We start from the raw sequence: 19,332 nt of genomic DNA, 5'->3' as shown, positions 1-19,332 counted from the left end.
GTGATTAAATAGGGGTCACATCCTAGAATTTAGGGTTTGGAAGCAACACGACTACGCTCGGCGTACGCCTATGTATGCCCAACGTAATCACATTTTGACCTGTCCCAAAAGTTGGTTGACTTACGCCTGGTACCCAGCGTAAGGACCTGATATGAATACTTAAGAGAAACACAAGGGTTGAAATGAAAAATACCTGACAACAACAGGTGTTACAAATCTCCCCCACTAGAATCAACATGCTTTCCGAACAAAAAAATGAAAAAAAAAACATGTGTTCGTACATGAATTCATTATGTAATTAAAGAATTAAGTATGAACAAAAAAATATAGGAATTGTTCCTAAATCAAATAATTATCTAACCCAATTTGCGTGATTTGAATCATATATTGTAGATTTTAGGATAAAATGATCTTGATTTAAATGTGTTTGGACCGATTACGTTTGTGTTTTATGCGTGAATAAAGATGATGAACAAATATATTGTGTCCGCCCTAGCTCATCCCAAGCGAGGTTGGATTTTAGCCGAATTCCCTTTCTGCTTTAGCCAATCCCAATGTTTACAACTCCGTTCATTTAACGTTTGACGAAATATCCTTTAATGAACGTGAGTGGACCGGAATTGTCTTCACAGTCCTCACCATTTTTTAAGTCCTGACCGGATCCATATATATATATATATATATATATATATATATATATATATATATATATATATATATATATATATATATATATATATATATATATATCCTTTAATGAACGTGAGTGGACGACAATTGTCTTCACAGTCCTCACTATTTTTTAAGTCCCGACCGGATCCAAACCATACACACACACACACGAGCCTTGGACTGAGAAGTAGGTTACACATAAATGGGCTAATGCCACACAAATTAGGTAATGACCAATATCATCTGACAATATTTGATGCCAACGATCTTTTCACTAGATATTGTTTTTGTATTGGACATACGAGGGACAAGTCCCCATGTGTTTTATTACCACAAGACTGTACTCTCTTCATTCATGGTTTGTTTCCACCAAGGGGAAGAAAGGGCTTGGCATATTATTGGGAGAATACTATTGGTGTAGACCGTAGTTGTTGGTGACTTGAGAAGTGGGCCATCTAGATTTTGAGTTTATAGATACATTATGCCTAATGTGAGTGTATGATGTGTTGAGGTAGTAGGCTTAGGTAAGGGAATGTTAGATATGATACACATTGTTGGAGGTGAGGGAGTGTTTACGGGGGTTTGAGGGGAGTATGGTGAGTTTTAGTGTGTTCTAATAGCTACATCAGAGTTCATTCTTCGGTGTGTAGAAGTGATATAAGACAAGAATTGAGAATGTTACCATGACTAGATGAAGAGGCTGGATCTATTTTGAGTTGCTTCAATTGGTGTTTTTGGTGCATTTTGGTGCATTTTGTGATTGTGTTTGCACTTAATGTCAAGCTCATTTGTTTTGAAGATAACAAACATTAAACCCAAATTTTGTTGTATTACTAATCATTTTACTAAGTATGAAAAATTGTTATTTATGGTCATTGTGATAATGGATCGAAAAATTAGCAAATTAATTAATGGGAGATTCATTCGAGATGTTCTAATTGAGAATGACATACTTATCAGATTTTCGTCACCTATTGGTGGGATATAAGTGAATGAAGACGATGGATTGTAAGTGATAATATGCAACTTTCAACTTTAACATATAGTAACCAAATACAAAAATTAACTACCCACTACTATAAACTTAAATTAAATATGAAGAAATAAGGCATCAGCGAACAACCGAAAAATCCATGATAACAACATTTACTCTTATTCCATCAAACACTATTGAAAATTTAAATATTGTAAACAAGCAATTACATTTGTATACATTCAAAACAATGGAAAAAAAAAAACGTCTTCTCTAAAGCAGAAATTATTATGTTTCATTTAGTTCTTTGGAGCTTTTTCTTATCAAAAGAAAGATAAAGGGGCCTTCATGGCTATCACTTTCAAAATTTACCACATCATCCACTGCTCAACGTGTAAGCCCATAAATTTTGCATTTTTCTTTTCACATTTACAGTTAAGATCTTCACAAAATGCTCAAATTACCTTCTTACCCTTTGATCAGGTAAGCTGGTGCAAGTTTGAGGTTACAGTGGATTCCCCTAAGGACATTAAAATTGCAACCTCTTCAAAAAACACCAGAGAGATTCCTCCTGTAGTTGTTACTGCAATCAATCTGAAAACTGTAATAAATCAAAAACAAGTCATCTGCTGTCTTAAGGCCAAGGTACTTCCACATTCTTTCTTGAAATCTTGTATTTCAGATTGATACACCAATGTTGGCTTCAGAATGGACAAAACCTGGAATGTTGTATGTAAGCTTGAAGATGGTTTATTTCCAGTGGGGTTTAACAAAGAAGCAGCAGATAAAAACATCATTAGCATGGAAAGCAGTGAAAGAGCTTTATTAAATCGGTTGATGATTGAATTACACAAATTAGATAGTGACATTCTTGTTGGACACAACATATCTGGATTTGACCTTGATGTTCTTCTCAACAGAGTCAAGGTTTTTACAATATTAACAAACTTATTGATTTAATGAATAATATAATGTGAACATTTGTATTTGTATAACATTTTGCAGGCTTGCAAAGTTCCTAATAGCATGTGGTCAAAAATAGGAAGACTTAATAAAGGAAATACAGTTTTTGGGTCAGGGGCAAGTCCGGGAATTATGTCTTGCATTGCTGGCAGGCTTTTATGTGATACCTTTTTGTGTTCTCGTGATCTTTTAAAGGAGGTAATATTAATATTAATATAGTATAATTACAAATTAGTGTTTATATTTAATTTCTAACATTTTTTTTTTGGTTTCAGGTTAGTTATTCGTTGACAGGACAGAAGTTGCAAAAACTCAGTTGAGTAAGAATCGAAAAGAGATTGCTCCACATGATATTCCTGGAATGTTTCAAAGTTCTCAATCCGTAATGGAACTTGTATGTTCTACTCCTCAACTTTGTTATTTTTTATTTTATTTATTTGTTTTCATGATATTGTTGAACACTCTGGATTTGCAGATTGAAATTGGGGAGACAGATGCATGGTTGTCAATGGAACTCATGTTTCATTTGAGTGTTCTTCCTCTCACAAGACAACTGACTACTATATATTAGTGGAATATCTCTTGTTGCATGCATTCCATGCTAAAAAAATTATGGTACCTGATAAGTTTTATACTCCAAAAGAAAACAAAACAGTAAAACGTAAATCAGATGGCCCAGAAGACAAAGTAAACAATGATTTGGGTGAAAATGACGAAATCGCCCCTCCAGGAAATGAGCCTGTAAAATCCAAAAAAGCAGCTTCATATGCAGGTGGACTAGTGTTGGAACCCAAAAAAGGTTTATAAATATATCTTTACTTTTGGATTTCAACAGTCTCTACCCTTCCATTATCCAGGTTTGTCATATCTCCACCATACTTTTTAAATTTCAACACTTTCTACCCTTCTCTCTTATCTTTTTCTGTGTTTAATTTCTTTAATCAGGAGTACAATATCTGCTTTACAACAGTAGAGAGATCTGAAGATGGTTTAGTTCCTCGATTACCATCTTCAAAAGCAACTGGAGTTCTACCCGAGGTTAGATTTTAACCATAGTTAAATTGATAGCACTGGTTTAATGTTTGTATAAGTTTTTCATATGGTGTTACTTTCTTTTTGTAGTTACTCAAAAATCTGGTTGAAAGAAGGAAACATGTAAAAAGATTATTAAAGACTGCATCAGGCCTCAAGTATCAACAATTTGATATACAACAACAAGCATTGAAACTAACAGCTAACAGTATGTATGGATGCCTTGGTTTTTCCAGTTCAAGATTCTATGCAGAACTTATAACACTACAAGTAAGAAAGATTTTAACATATATATATATATATATATATATATATATATATATATATATATATATATATATTGAAAAGTATTACAACTTATTTATTTACTTACAGGGGAGAGAGATTTTACAAAGCACTGTTGATCTTGTTCGCAACAATCTAAACTTTGATGTGATTTATGGTGACACTGATTCAATCATGATATATACTGGACTTGATGATATCAATAAAGCCAAATCTATCGCAGGAAATATCATCAAAGAGGTAGTTTTTACAGTTGTATAAATAGTTTTGAGATTATAATAGTGAAAAGTTAGTGAATTGAGTTTTGATTTTGATTTAATGTTAGGTGAACAAGAGATACAAGAGTATAGAAATTGATCTTGATGGTGTATACAAGAGAATGCTGTTGCTTAAAAAGAAGTATGCAGCTGTTCCGAAAAGATCAATTTCTTTCTATCAGCACATTTGTCTATAAAAGATCAAACCAAGTAAAGCATTGAACTTTTTGTTTTCTTTCGGTTACATCTTTGTTTTTTTCAAGTTTTTTCTTATCAAAACATTTTACTATAAAAAATCTTTACTTCAATTAAAGTACTAAGTTTTTCCATTTTTTTTTATTTTTCAAAAGATTTCTTTTCAAGTAATTTTACTTTACAAAATATTACATTTTTGTTCTAATCTAGGCATTTTACCTTGAAAAATCCACTATTTTTAGCATTCTACTTTCTGGTTTCTTATTATAAGCACATTTCTTTTTAAATATTACATATTTGTTGTAATCAAGACATCTTACTTAAAAACTCTTTACATTTTATTCTTATCAAGGCATTTTGCTTTAAAAACTACCAATTATAGTATTGTACTTTTAGTTTTTTAATTATAAACATATTTCATGTTGAAAACTCGATTCAATTAAAGCATTGAACTCTTCTGATTTCTTTCTGTTACAATTTTGTATTTTTCAAGTTTTTTCTTATCATGACAGTTTACTTTAAAAAATCTTTATGTTTTTTTTTTCTAGTGTAGACATTTTACTTTGAAAAATTTATAGTATTGTACTTATAGTTTTCTTTTTTATAAGCACATATTCAGTTAGAAAATCAACCTATTAAAGCATTCCACTCTTTCATTTACTTTTTCTTACAACTTTGTCTTTATCAAATTTTTTCATATCATGACATTTTACTTCAAAATACCTTTACATATTTTTTATTATCTAAACATTTTATTTTTATAACTCTACCAGTTATAGCATTGTACCTTTAGTTTCCCATATTATAAGCACATTTCTCTTTGAAAAATCATTCAAACTAAAGCTTTGCATATCTTTTTATTACAAAATGGTGTTTTTCAAACAATTTCTTATCAATACATTTCACTTTCAAAAATCTTCCAGTTATAGTGTTGTAATTTCATTTTTCTTATTATAAGCACATTTTTCTTAAAAAAGTCAACCCAATTAAAGCATTACACTTTTCTCTTTTTTTGTTACAACTTTGTAGATTTCAAAAATTTTCTTATCAAAACATCTTAGATAAAAAAAAGTTTACATTTTAAATCAAAGCACTTTACTTAGAAAAATTTACGAATTATAAACATTGCACTTATCCGTTTTCTTTTGTATTATTCAAAAATTTTCTTAACAAGACATTTTACTTAAAAAAATCTTTACATTTTTTTCTTTTCCAGGCATTTATTCTGAAATAACAACCATTTTTAGCATAATACCTTCAGATTTCTTATTATAAGGATTTGTTTTTCTTTAAAAGCCAACCTAGTTAAAGTATTGCACTTTGTTTATTTTCTGTTACAACTTTGTATTTTTCAAAAAAATTGTTATCATGGCATTTTACTTTCAAAAATCTTTACATTTTTTTCTAATCTATTACACCATTTACTTTGAAAACTCTACCAACTATAGCATTGTACTTTTAGTTATTTTTTACACATTTCCCTCTGAAAGGTTAACCCAATTAATGCATTGCACATTTTTATTTACTTCTGTTGCAACTTTGTTTTTTTTTTTTTTCAAAAATTTTCATATCTTTAAAAAATCTTTAAATTTTATATATCATGACATTTTACTTTAAAAGAATCTTTAAATTTTATTCTTCTCTAGGCATTTTACTTTGAAAAATCTACCAATTGTACTTTTTCTATTACTTTCTGTTACAACTTTGTATTTTTCAAAACAAATTGTTATCAAGACATTTTACTTTAAAAAATCTTTGCATTTTTTCTTATTTTTAGAGTTCTACTTTGAAAAATCTACCAATACTTTTTTTAAACACATTTCTCTATGAAGAGTCAACCCAAATAAAGCATTGCACTTCTTTATTAATTTTCTGTTACAACTTTGTTTTCTTTCAAATTTTTTCATATGAAGATATTTTACTTAAAAAATCTTTACATTTTATTCTTCCCTAGCATTTTACTTTGAAAAATCTACCAATCATAGCATTATACTTTCAGTATTCTTATTATCAGCTCATATCTTATTAAAAAGTCTAACCCACTTAAAGCATTGCACTTTTCCATTTTCTTTTTTTTGTAACAACATTGTATTTTTCATTTTTTTTCTTTTGAAGTCATTGTACATTGAAAAATCTTGGCATTTTTTCATATCAAGGCTTTTTACTTTGAAAAATCTACAAATTATAGATTTGTACTTCTAATTTTCCTATACTATATGGAAAATTAACCAGTTATACCATTACTTTAAAAAATATTTACATTTTTTTCGTATCAAGGCTTTGTACTTCGTATCAATAAATTTTACTTTAAAAAATATTTACATTTTTTTTCGTATCAAGGCATTTTACTTTGAAAAGTATACCAATTATAGCATTGTACATCTAATTTTTTTTTATTAAAAGCACATTTCTCAATGAAAATTCAACCCAATTAAAACATTGCACTTTTTCATTTATTTTGTGTTACAAATTTGTATTTAAAAAAAATTTATCAAGACATTTTACTTTAATAAAACCTTACATGTTTTTCTTATCTAGACATTCTACTTTAAAAATTCTTTAAATTTTTCTATTTAAAACTAACCCAATTAAAGCATTGCACTTTTTCATTTACTTTAAGTTACAAGTTTGTTTTTTCAAAAAAAAATTATATCAAGACATTTTACTTCAAAAAATCTTTACACTCTATTCTTCTGTAAGCTTTTTACTTTGAAAACTTTACCAAGTATAGCATTCTACACTTTATTCTTCTTTAAGCATTCTACTTTGAAAACTCTTTACACTTTATTCTACACTTTCATTTTTTTTTATATCAAGACATTTTACTTCAAAAAATCTTTACACTTTATTCTTCTTTAAGCATTCTACTTTGAAAACTTTACCAAGTATAGCATTGTACTTTCAGTTTTCTTATTAAGATCATTTTCCATAAAATAATCTTTTTGTTTTTTTTTTTCATTCAATGCATTTTACTTTGAAAAATCTACCAACTAAAGCAGTGCACTTTTCTGTTACAACTTTGTTTTTTTCAAAAAATTTAATGTCATGACATTTTACTTCAAAAATTCTTTATATTTTTTTTATCTTCTTTAACTATTTTACTTTCAAAAATCTTCCAGTTATAGTAATGTAATTTCAGTTTTCTTATCAAGACATTTTACTTTAAATAAATTTATATTTATATATTTCTAATATAGGCATTTTACTTAGAAAAATTTACCAATTACAGGTTTGTAGTGTAAGTTTGTTTGTTTTTTTATTTTTTATTTTTTATTATTTATTATAAGCACTTTTCTTATAAAAAGTCAACCTAATTAAAGATTTTAATATATATATATATATATATATATATATATATATATATATATATTACAACTTATTTATTTACTTACAGGGGAGAGAGATTTTACAAAGCACTATTGATCTTGTTCGCAACAATCTAAACTTTGATGTGATTTATGGTGACTCTGATTCAATCATGATATATACTGGACTTGATGATATCAATAAAGCCAAATCTATCGCAGGAAATATCATCAAAGAGGTAGTTTTTACAGTTTTATAAATAGTTTTGAGATTATAATAGTGAAAAGTTAGCGAATTGAGTTTTGATTTTGATTTAATGTTAGTTGAACAAGAGATACAAGAGATTAGAAATTGATCTTGATGGTGTATACAAGAGAATGTTGTTGCTTAAAAAGAAGAAGTATGCAACTGTTCCAATACTGTGAAATCATAATAAAAAAAAACGCCTACATTGAGTAACCTTACGAGTTGGTGATGGACTAATGTATGAGGTGTCTACCTTACGTGTTAGTGATGGACCCAGGGCTAGGATGGGAATAGTTAATATTTATCTAAAATTAAAAGATAAGTAATAACGGTAGACCTTAATGATACTCTAGTGACGAACAAGTGATGTATGTGATGATATGATGTGTGTTTTCCTAACATTTTACTTATGGTTGACTCACTTAGCATTTGCTGACATTTGTTTTTTTGCTTGTTGTTGCTTTGCTTTGGTATAGGTAGCATAGTTTGTCGGCTTGGTGAGGAGGGGTTTCTGGGTAGTTACTTTCTAATTTATATTTTCGTATTGATACCATTTGGACATGTCGTTGAGTAGTTACTTTCTAATTTACTTACAAAAACTTTTCCGTTTTCTTTTTGTTACAAATTTTTATTTTTCAAGTTTTTTCTTATCATGAGATTTTACTTTAAAAATCTTTACATTTATTTTCTAGCGTAGACTTTTTACTTTGAAAAATCTACAAATTATAGCATTCTACTTTTAGTTTTCTTTTTGTAAGCACATTTTCCTTAGAAAATTCAACCAATTAAAGCATTCCACTCTTTTCATTTACTTTCTGTTACAACATTGTTTTTTTCAAATGCTTCATATCATGATATTTTACTTCAATTTTTTTTCTCCAAACATTTTACTTTGAAAAATCTACCAATTATAGCCTTGTACTTTCAGTTTTATATTATAAACACATTTCTCTTTGAAAAATCAATCCAATTAAAGCATTACATTTTTACGTTTTCTTTTTATTACAAATTGGTGTTTTTCAAAAATTTCTTGGCAATACATTTCACTTTAAAAAATCTTCCGTTTATAGTGTTGTAGTTTCACTGTTCTTATTATAAGCACATTTTTCTTAAAAAAGTCGACCCAATTAAAGCATTACACTTTTTCATTTTTTTTTCTGTTACAACTTTGTAGATTTCAAAATATTTCTTATCAAATCATCTTACATAAAAAAAAACTTTACATTTTATTTTTATCAAAGCATTTTACTTTGAAAAATCTATTAATTATAGCATTGTACTTTTAGTTTTCTTATTATAAGCATATTTCTCTTTGAAAACACAATTCAAATAAAGCATTGCACTTATCCCTTTTCTTTTTTGTTGCTACTATGTATTTTTCAAAAAATTTCTTATCCCTTTCAGTTTTCTTGTTATAAGCATATCTCTCTTTGAAAAATTAACCCAATTAAAACTTTGCACAACATTGTATTTCAATTTTCTTATTATAATAAGCACATGCCTCTTTGAAAAAGCAATCCAATTAAAGCATTGCTCTTTTTTGTTATCTTTATATTACAACTCAGTGTTTTTGAAAAAATTTCTTATCAAAACATTCTACTTTCAAAAATCTTCCATTTATAGCATTGTAATTTCAGTTTTCTTTTAATAAGCACATTTTTTTTTGTAAAAAGTTAACCCATTTAAAGCATTGCACATTTCCATTTTCAGTCTGTTACAACTTTGTATTTTTCAAAAGTTTTCTTATCAAGACATGTTACATAAAAAAATCTTTATATTTTATTCTTATCAAGGCATTTTACTTTGAGAAATCTACCAATTATAGCATTGTAATTTTATTTTCTTATTATAAACATTTCTCTTTTACCAATCATAGCATTATACTTTCAGTATTCTTATTATAAGCTCATATCTCTTTCAAAAGTTAACGCACTGAAAGCATTGCACTTTTGCATTTTCTTTTTTGTTACAACATTGTATTTTTCAATTTTTTTATAAAAAATATTGGCATTTTTTTCATATCAAGGCTTTTTACTTCGAAAAATCTACCAATTATAGCTTTGTACTTCCAATTTTCCTATATTATAAGCACTTTTTTCTATGAAAATTTTGAAAAAATATTTACATTTTTTTCTCGCTTCACGGCATTTACTTTAAAAAGTCTACCAATTATATAGCATTGTACTTTTATTTTTCTTATTATAAGCACATTTCTTTATGAAAATTTTACCCAATTAAAACATTGTACTTTTTCGTTTATTTTCTGTTACAAATTTGTATTTTTCAAAAAAAAAAATTATCAAGACATTTTAGTTTAATAAAACTTTACATGTTCTTCTTATCTAGACATTTTACTTTAAAAAATCTTTACATTTTTCTATTTAAAATTAACCCGTTTAAAGCATTGCACTTTTTCATTTACTCAGTTACAAGGTTATTTTTTCATATCAAAGAGATTTTACTTCAAAAAATCTTTACACTTTATTCTTTTTGAAGCATTTTACTTTGAAAACTTTACCAAGTATATCATTGTACTTTCATTTTTCTAATTAAGCTCATCCTCTTTAAAATGTCAACCCATTTTAAGCATTGCACTTTTCTATTTTCCTTTTTGGGAGAACTTTTTATTTTTCAAATTTTTTTCTTATCAAGTCATTTGTCATAAAAAAAATCTTTTTGTTTTTTTCAATAATGTATTTTACTTTGAAAAATCTACCAAGAATGAGCATGGTTCTGTTAGTTTTCTTTTTATAAGCACATTTCCCTATGAAAAGTCAACCCAATTAAAGGCATTCATTCCAATTTTTCAATTACTTTCTGTTACAACTTTTGTTTTTTTTCATTTTTTTTATATCATGACATTTTACTTCAAAATATCATTACATATTTTTTTCTTCTCTAAACATTTTATTTTTCAACAGATTTCTTTTCAAGTAATTTTATTTTACAAAATATTACATTTTGTAACATCCACAAAATTCGAGCCAATTTAAAACTTTTTAAATCATTTGAAACCATTCGATTATTACAATTTGTTTTCAAATTAGTTTATACATCAGAGTTCCGAGAAATCATGATCGTCAATCGAGGAAGTGTACGGTCACGCCTTCGCCTACCCGCGGCCATCCGCTGAACCTGAAACAATAAACTGAAACGGTAAGCCCGAAAGCTTAGTGAGTTACCCCCAAAATACTCATACACACAACCATACACATACAGCAATGAACAACATACTATGGGTTCAATCATCCATTGGGATGGAATACCCCAGGCCCTCAACCATTAGGTTGGAATGCCAACATACCGATACACTTCACATAACACATATACAACTAACAGCATGTACTGGGTCCACAACTTTTACAGATTGGATTACCCCTGGGCCCGCAGTGTGAGTCTGGATTGCCTTCCGGGCCCACAGCTCACATCTGGCTTGCCATCGAGCCCACAGTACGAGTCTCCCTCAGCTCGTATCTGGAATGCTCCTGGGTTTGTTGGTTACCGCACGGAGCAGTTTCACCTCAACCCATCCCACATAATATGTCGACATATAACACAACTAATACGTATACAGATAATCACATCATACTACAGGTAGTCCTACAGATCTACCTAACTGGCATAACAACTAGCATGCAGACAGTCAGACCAACTATAGGTCACTAAGCATAACCACATCCGATCTACTAAGATACCGATCTAACAGATCATACTAGCATATAACCATCCTATCTACCAGGATGTCGAGCTAACATATCAAAATAGTAACTATCTCAAATAACAAATCAAAGGGCCGGCCTTGGTGCCTTAGACCCTTGAGTAAAGTGAGGATAACTCACCTTGGAATGCCGGACGGAACCACGAAATCACTCTCCCGAAACACTGCCCCAAACTCCAACACCTATAACCATCAATGATCCAATTCATAAATAAACGCTTACCAATTACTCTCAAAAGTCAAACTGGTCAACCCTTGGTTCCAGGTCAAAGTCAACTGTCAAGGTCAAAAGTCCATGTTGACCTCAACTCGTCGAGTACCCTCAGCTACTCGCCGAGTTCCTTGCATAACTTGCCAACTCGCCGAGTCACCATGCCACTCGCCGAGTCCAAGGCAATCTTCATCAGACTCGCCGAGTTGTTCATCCAACACGTCGAGTTCATGACCATCTTCATATGACTCGCCGAGTCTACCATGCGACTCGCCGAGTCCCTTTAGTCCTTCATCCATACAGATGCTTTTTAAGCCATGCCAAGGCTCCATACTACAGATCCAAGCTCCCAAGGCATGCTTATCACGTAAAGTTGCAAACTTTACATGCATGCAAGGCTCTAATGACTCAAAATGCCAAAACCAAGCTTGAAAGGGGGTTTTACACTTAAGGAAGGGTTCATGCTTGCCAAAGCTGATAGCTTTATGGATTTAGAGAGAAAGGAGAGTTCAGATCTTAAGTTACAACTTCAGATCCGAGCTCATACCCAAAAATAGCTTCACAATATGCTAGAAAAGCCCAAAACTTTAACCAAATGAGATCTAGAATGAAATGAGGTCAAGGTAACGACTTGATACCTCCCAAAAGATGCCATCTGAGGTAGATATCAGATCCCCACATGTCCTTTGCTCCTAGTCACGTGCTCTTCAAGTTCTTCTTACAAAGATACACCTTCCAAAGCTTTAAAACACACAAATGGAGCACACTCACACGAATTAGGGTTTCTGGACTCTCAAGGGGCTGCAAAGGAACTAAGGGAGGCTATTGATCCCTTAAATAGGGTGTCAACCCCCGGAAATTAGGGTTTCACCCTCCAGCTCCAACTTGTCGAGTCACTCTTCCGACTCGGCGAGTTAGTCACTTAAACACGTGGCCCAAACTCGCTGCTACTCAACGAGTCAGGCAACCAACTCGTCGAGTAGACCTTGAATTCATGAGAATTTACAACCATAAATTGGTATTCGAGAATCGGGACGTTACAATTCTCCCTCACTTGAACTAGACTTCGTCCTCGAAGTCTGATGCGGTGAACATCCTCGGATCGTGCTCCCACATTCTGCCTCCGGCTCCCACACCCATTCGGACCCTATTTGGTGCTCCCACTGTACCCTTACCAAAGGTACCTCCTTGTCCCGCAGAACCCTCACCCTTCTCTCCAGAATGGCCACAGGCCTCTCCACAAAATCCAGGTGCTCACCGACCTGAATGTCATCCAACGATACTACCTCCTCCTGATCCCTGACACACCTTCGCAAGTGCGAAACGTGAAAGGTGATGTGAATCCCAATCGGACCTTTTCATAAGGTCTATCCTTCATGCTACCTTGCCAACTTGACAAAATTCTGATGGTCCAAAGTATCAGAAACCCAACTTTCCCTTTTTCCTAGAGCGAACCCTCTTCCCTGACAGAAAATTTGTCCTACAATATCATACAAAATCAACCCACTAAAACACGAACACTCATGCCTGACCCAATTAGCCCCGGGCTGGAATACCAGGTATGCCTACGACGGGTCCAATCATCCCTAGGATGGAATACCCTCGCATCCCGCACATGTTTGGCCCAGTTAACCCTCGGGTTGGAATACCAAACATATCAGGTCCAATCAATCACAGGGTCCGGTCATCCCTAGGATGGAATACCCTAGATTGGAATACCTCTATGAACATAACTCGGGTCTACTCATACTTGAGATCCAAGGATCTATCCTTGTGTCTCATTCACCATTCTCTGATTCGTCACAACCGAGTGCAACTCCCCCGAATCTTTAACAATGCATCCAATCCGAACGCGCTCCTACAACAGACATAACCAACACAATCTCTATGCCCACAGCCTATGAATGGAATACCCTTACGTGGTCCTTAGCATAGGTATGGATTGCCTCTGAGCCCACAGCATGAGTCTGGTATGCCCTCCCCGGCCCTCAGCTCATGACTGGAATGCTCCCGATGACCGATCGACACTACTGTCGCCACTTCAGTTGCCCAACACTCCGACCCTGCGGATATCCACTTTCCTCCGCCACTCGAAGGGCCTAATCGATGCTCCTCTCATCAACGAGCAACATAACGATACCAAAACTACTACCACACATGAATCCCAAGCCATAAACCCACTTCGACTCTTCCTGCTACCATATGAAGTTTCTCAAGCGAAGTCGAACCTCCTTGGTCCCAACTTGTCTGCCCACAACCCGAACATCGGACACCTCACCGATTACTGAACCAAAACACACACACAAACGGCAGTCCCATGTGTCTTCCCGAAAGGAAACCGACTGGTTGGACCTGCTTCCACGCCCTGCCACTAACTCCTGCCAACATAATGAACGTTACATGACCCACGTCAGCCTCCCAACTTACCTGGTCTTTAGTGACCCATCTTCTCCTTACTTTAGACACGCTATGGCTCTATCACAGATGAAATCAACCCAAGACACATCACAATAACTCAAACCATCATCAACATACCTATCACTACTGGCCCACCAGTACAGCACTCATATCTAACCGATATCACCCCCTTCGGGTTAGAATATCAACATGTCTAATCAATTCAACTATCGAGTCGAAATTCTCAGGGTTTGTTGGCCTACCGCCACAACCCTACCGCTCCATTCGAGCCTCCGTGCCTACGACTTACAGTCGGCCCGCACCGGGTATCTTGGCCTACTGCATAGAGCAGGACCGCCTCAACCCTATCCAACTGCCATAGACGATCATGAGAAAGGTCTAACCCGGTTCCCAGAACCTAAATGATAGGATATTCTAATCCCAAACCTTCCCAAAACTGATGAATACCCATTCGGATCCACTCTCAGTCCCCAACTGGAGTATTACCCGATCCAAGAAGATGAAACCTCGGAGCCACTCCGAACTGATGAGATCACCAAGATCCTTTGACTCCGTCCGACCACTAACAACAACTTCCGATCAACCAAAATACACCGGAGTCCTTAACCTACTCCAGCAGCATGCTCGATACTTGGAACAAACCTACTGATTGCTATAGCATAGCAGCCCACTCAATACCCGAACATAGATCTGCAAACATATACAGAGTCTTCAGCGTGACTAGACCTCCCTACCAGGCCTTCAGTCTATCTGGACCACTCTCAGAACCTTCAGCATGTCTGGACCGTTCTCCGAGCCTTCGGTCTGACTGGTACGCCCCAATGGCCTTCAGTCTATCCGGACCGCTCTAAACCGTTGAGCACCTCCCTGGACCCCCTTCCTGATGCTCTCTCCCATGCGTCCTGTTCTCACCCACTTGGGGCTTCGAACTCCAAATCTACTCTGTGGACTATATCTCCAGCCTAACCCTAGGCCTCATGTCGATCGTCCACCCTCTCGGAAATCCGTGGTCTGATCCCTGACCCGCGTGACCACCACATACACTAAATAACCCGCACTCCCGTGCTGAATGCACTGCTGAGCCCTGGCAGCTAACAAAACCCTCAATCTATCAATCCAAAAACCCTCAGAGTCGAGCACACCCTCCACCGAATACTCGAACTGAACTCGATTCTTGACTAGAACTCCAACCTGGTTTCCCAACTTCTGCTATCAAGCACCCAGAAGACGTGTTCTTATGATGGGGAGTTTTGCCGAACCCCCAATCAACACAACCCTCAAACCAAGCAGCCACTAGGGCCTCCATTCTCCCTATCGGGTTGTGAAACTTATCCCCGTTTCAAAACCTCTCCCACTTCCGCATCTCGGGGTAACACTCCCCCACTTCGATTCGACTAAGCCTTCATAACACATGAAAATTGGAGGATTCCCAATCCTTCCCACTTCCCAACGATCGATCCGATGACAACCAACTCTTTCCCACTAGTGCTCCATTGCTAGATAATCCCAATTGATTACATACTTCTAAGAACCAGATGAACACTTCTTGAATCCCAGTGAAACCGTCGGCCACTAATGCTTTAACGACCCCACACTCATGTTCTGAAGATCAGCAGATAAATGCTCCAACTAATAACTCGGCAACGAACTGTGACATCCCCAATTTCACGGCCAGAAAAGACCGATTTGTTTATGCTTTGTTTTTAAAATCAGAGTAATCTTTTAAAGAAAACAGTTGCGGAATTTGTTCCCAAAACAAAAATATGATAAGAATTTATCAAAGCATTCCTTTAAAGAAATGTATTTTCATTATATAACAAAATCTCGGGATGTCATGTTCAATACAGACCAAAAGCATAAACAGAACAAAATAGACCTTACAACAGTTATTCATAACTACTGATCTATAATCCAAAATCTCTCGTTAAGTCCACCAACTTATACTCTTGTGCCATTACCTGTAATGCAAAGAAAACTGAGTGGGTCAGGCTTGGGAGCCTGGTGAGCATATAGGGTTTTCAACCCACAATAATATAATTATTATATTTAATCATCAAACAATCAACCCAATTACCCATCCCCATTATCTTCTTTATTTTTTAAGGTTTTACCCTAAGAATCAACTATCCATCATTCATTCGTTCCTAAGGATTGACCTAAGGAATTGGCACGAAGTCCATTGCTGCCAAAGTTTATCTATTAGGTACTAAATCCATAGCTATCAGGTGCTAACTCCATAGTCACCAAGGTTCAGTTAACAGTAGGCGCTAACTCCATAGTCACCAAGGTTTACTTAACAGTAGGCGCTAACTCCATAGTCACCAAGGTTTATACAATAGGCGCTAACTCCATAGTCACCAAGGTTTACTTAACAGTAGGCGCTAACTCCATAGTCACCAAGGTTTACTTAACAGTAGGCGCTAACTCCATAGTCACCAAGGTTTACTTAACAATAGGCGCTAACTCCATAGTCACCAAGGTTTATCTAATAGGCATGAAGTCACATCGTCGCCAAGGTTTATACAACAGGCGCTAACTCCATAGTCACCAACTATCCCATCTACCCATGTTCTACCCAACATTTTCGTAGATATAAATACTTACACAGTTTAAATCATTTAACACCTGTATAAAACATCAATTCCATGCCCATTTCAAATAGACAAATAATATATAAACACATAGTACGTATTTCATAGCAAATACTTTGTATTTATGTGTTAGAAGAAAGTAACTACACACTCACACCAAACGTATACTTAATACATTCCAACAATACTTGTATTAAAATCGTGTTTATGAAAGGGACTATACACTCACATGATCAGAAGATGATCGGACAACACTACGGCTTGTAGAAGTAGTATTCTTCGGTAGATCTGGAAGATCTTCACAAAAACCGGGCTTCTCGCGGGCAGAGCTTCGGCTCGGAAACTCTTTTCTTCTCGGGATCTTCGGGCTTCGAGACTTGCTTCGGGTCTCGGGATGAAACCGGGGCTTCGGGGGGTTAAAATAGGGCTTAGAGAGAGTATCGGGAGTGGGAGAAATGAGAAGGAGCAACCAAAATCGGCTGACCCTCGATTTCTATTTATAGGGTGAATTTTCTGGGTTCACCTCGTGAGTTTCTAATATTCACCTCGTGAGCTACATATGCTCACCTCGTGAGCTCGATACGTCCTTGCGTTCGTCATGGCCACTTGCCCTGGAAGACGTCCATCATCTGTTCACCTCGTGAGCCACTAATGCTCACCTCGTGAGCTAGGCTCACCTCGTGAACTACATATGTTCACCTCGTGAGCTCTGACACAGCCTTGGGGTTCACGCCCCGAACTTTAGAAATTCATAACTTTCGCATACGAGCTCCGTTTTCGACGTTCTTTATATCCACGCATAGGTGAGATTATGCTCTACAACTCTCGTTTAGACTCCGTTGGCTAATTTTGACTTTATTTTTAATATATTATAAATATATTATTTTTAGTAGGCCGGGACAGGAAAACTCCGTTATAAATTCATAACTTCTTCATCCGACGTCCGTTTTCGGCTGTCTTTTTACCGTTGCACTACCATTGACGAGATCTTCAATTCTCGTTTAGATTGTTTCGGCTAAAAACCGCTCGATCTCAAATCGAGTATTCGGGTTGCACACTGCTAAGTCGAAACTTCGGAAAATCATAACTTCCTCATATGAAGTCAGATTTGGGCGTTCTTTTTATGCAGGCTCTCGGTTTAACTAATTCTACGACTTTCGCTTAGACCGCTAAGGCTAAATATCGCTCTATCGTAAATTCATATTTTACGTCACTCAACGTCGTGCCGGTTCTATCGCGAAACTTTGACAGATCATAACTTCTTCGTTATAACTCGGATTTTCGGCGTTCTTTATATGTACGGAATCCTTGTAACATATACTACAACTTAGTTAAGATTAATCCTTCTAGATAATCTTCCATCAAAAAGTCATTTTTGATGCTTATCGTCTCTAAATTGACTAGCCCTGATCTACGGGCGTTACACGACCCCCTTCCATTGGCGCTTTAGTCCGTCAATCACTAACGGTTGCTAACCACTGAATCCTGACAATGTTGAATAACCCTTCTGTGGGACCCTATCTGCAGGCCTCCCACATAATACCCCCTTTTCCAAAGGTGTCCCAAACAAGCTTCCCGCTCTCGAGCTCTAGAAATCATTCTCTTCAGGGTTCGCACCCTGACTCTCATACCAGCTCAAACGCCCACAGATGAACTGCAGCAGCTGAAACAACCTCTGCCCTGAATCGGGCTACAAACTACTCCCAAGACATAGTCTACAATCCTGAAAGTGCAATAGATTGCACAACCAATCCTTTCCATCCGATACAAGAGATCCAAGGCAAACCGGTCCTCACAAATACTTATGCCACGTTGACCGTCCTGTGCTCACCGACGCTGAATAATGTTGCCTATTCATGCAACCAAATGATCCCGAGTTGGAATACAACCTGTTCCTGGGGTCACAAGTCTGCTCACTCCTTCGAGCTCGAAAGGCTGAGAGGGCACAATCCTTGCCCTACAAAACGACAATCCAATCCATCAATTAACCATTCCACTTCCAGCTGCAAAATCTCAGCTGAACATAATCATCATTCCTTACCGGAGTCCCCGCGACTCATAATCCGGCCTCGAGCAAACCCCCGAGCCTCAAATCTAGAACTCATGAGCTAGTCTCCCCCGCTCAACCCGCGAAAATATAACGAGTACATATCATCCTTCCGATCCCAAATAACTACAGCCCTCTGCTCATCAGAATATGTCTCAGAACTGGGAAGCTCGACCAACTCCTCCCCTTGCCGTCGTTACAGCTGTTTAAGCTGTCGCGGCAATCGTCTCGTCAATGGTTGCATAGCGCTCGTCGAAACACTCAACCATGGCGGTCTTAATAGACCCGACATCTCCGAAATCTATCCCCGAACGATCTCGATCACCTCCTCCCGGATGATCTCCCTAACACGATCCTCTGACAATATTGGCCTATCCTGGATGCCAGTTCTCGATCCTGATCCGGATCCGATCTCAAG

The 19,332-nt window shown here is 35.4% G+C and overlaps 1 pseudogene; it reads left to right on the top strand.

Moving 5' to 3' along the window:
* Positions 1 to 1,805: 1,805 nt before the first annotated feature.
* On the top strand, positions 1,806 to 8,108 carry LOC145130381 (DNA polymerase alpha catalytic subunit-like; annotated as a pseudogene).
* Positions 8,109 to 19,332: the final 11,224 nt, after the last annotated feature.

The sequence above is a fragment of the Lactuca virosa genome, chromosome 8 (genome assembly GCF_052849685.1).
Source record: "Lactuca virosa cultivar CGN04683 chromosome 8, Lactuca_virosa_CGN04683_v6, whole genome shotgun sequence".
Classification (NCBI taxonomy): Eukaryota; Viridiplantae; Streptophyta; class Magnoliopsida; order Asterales; family Asteraceae; genus Lactuca; species Lactuca virosa.
The sequence above is the reverse complement of the archived record's forward strand: the minus strand, read 5'-3'. Positions and strand labels throughout refer to the sequence as shown.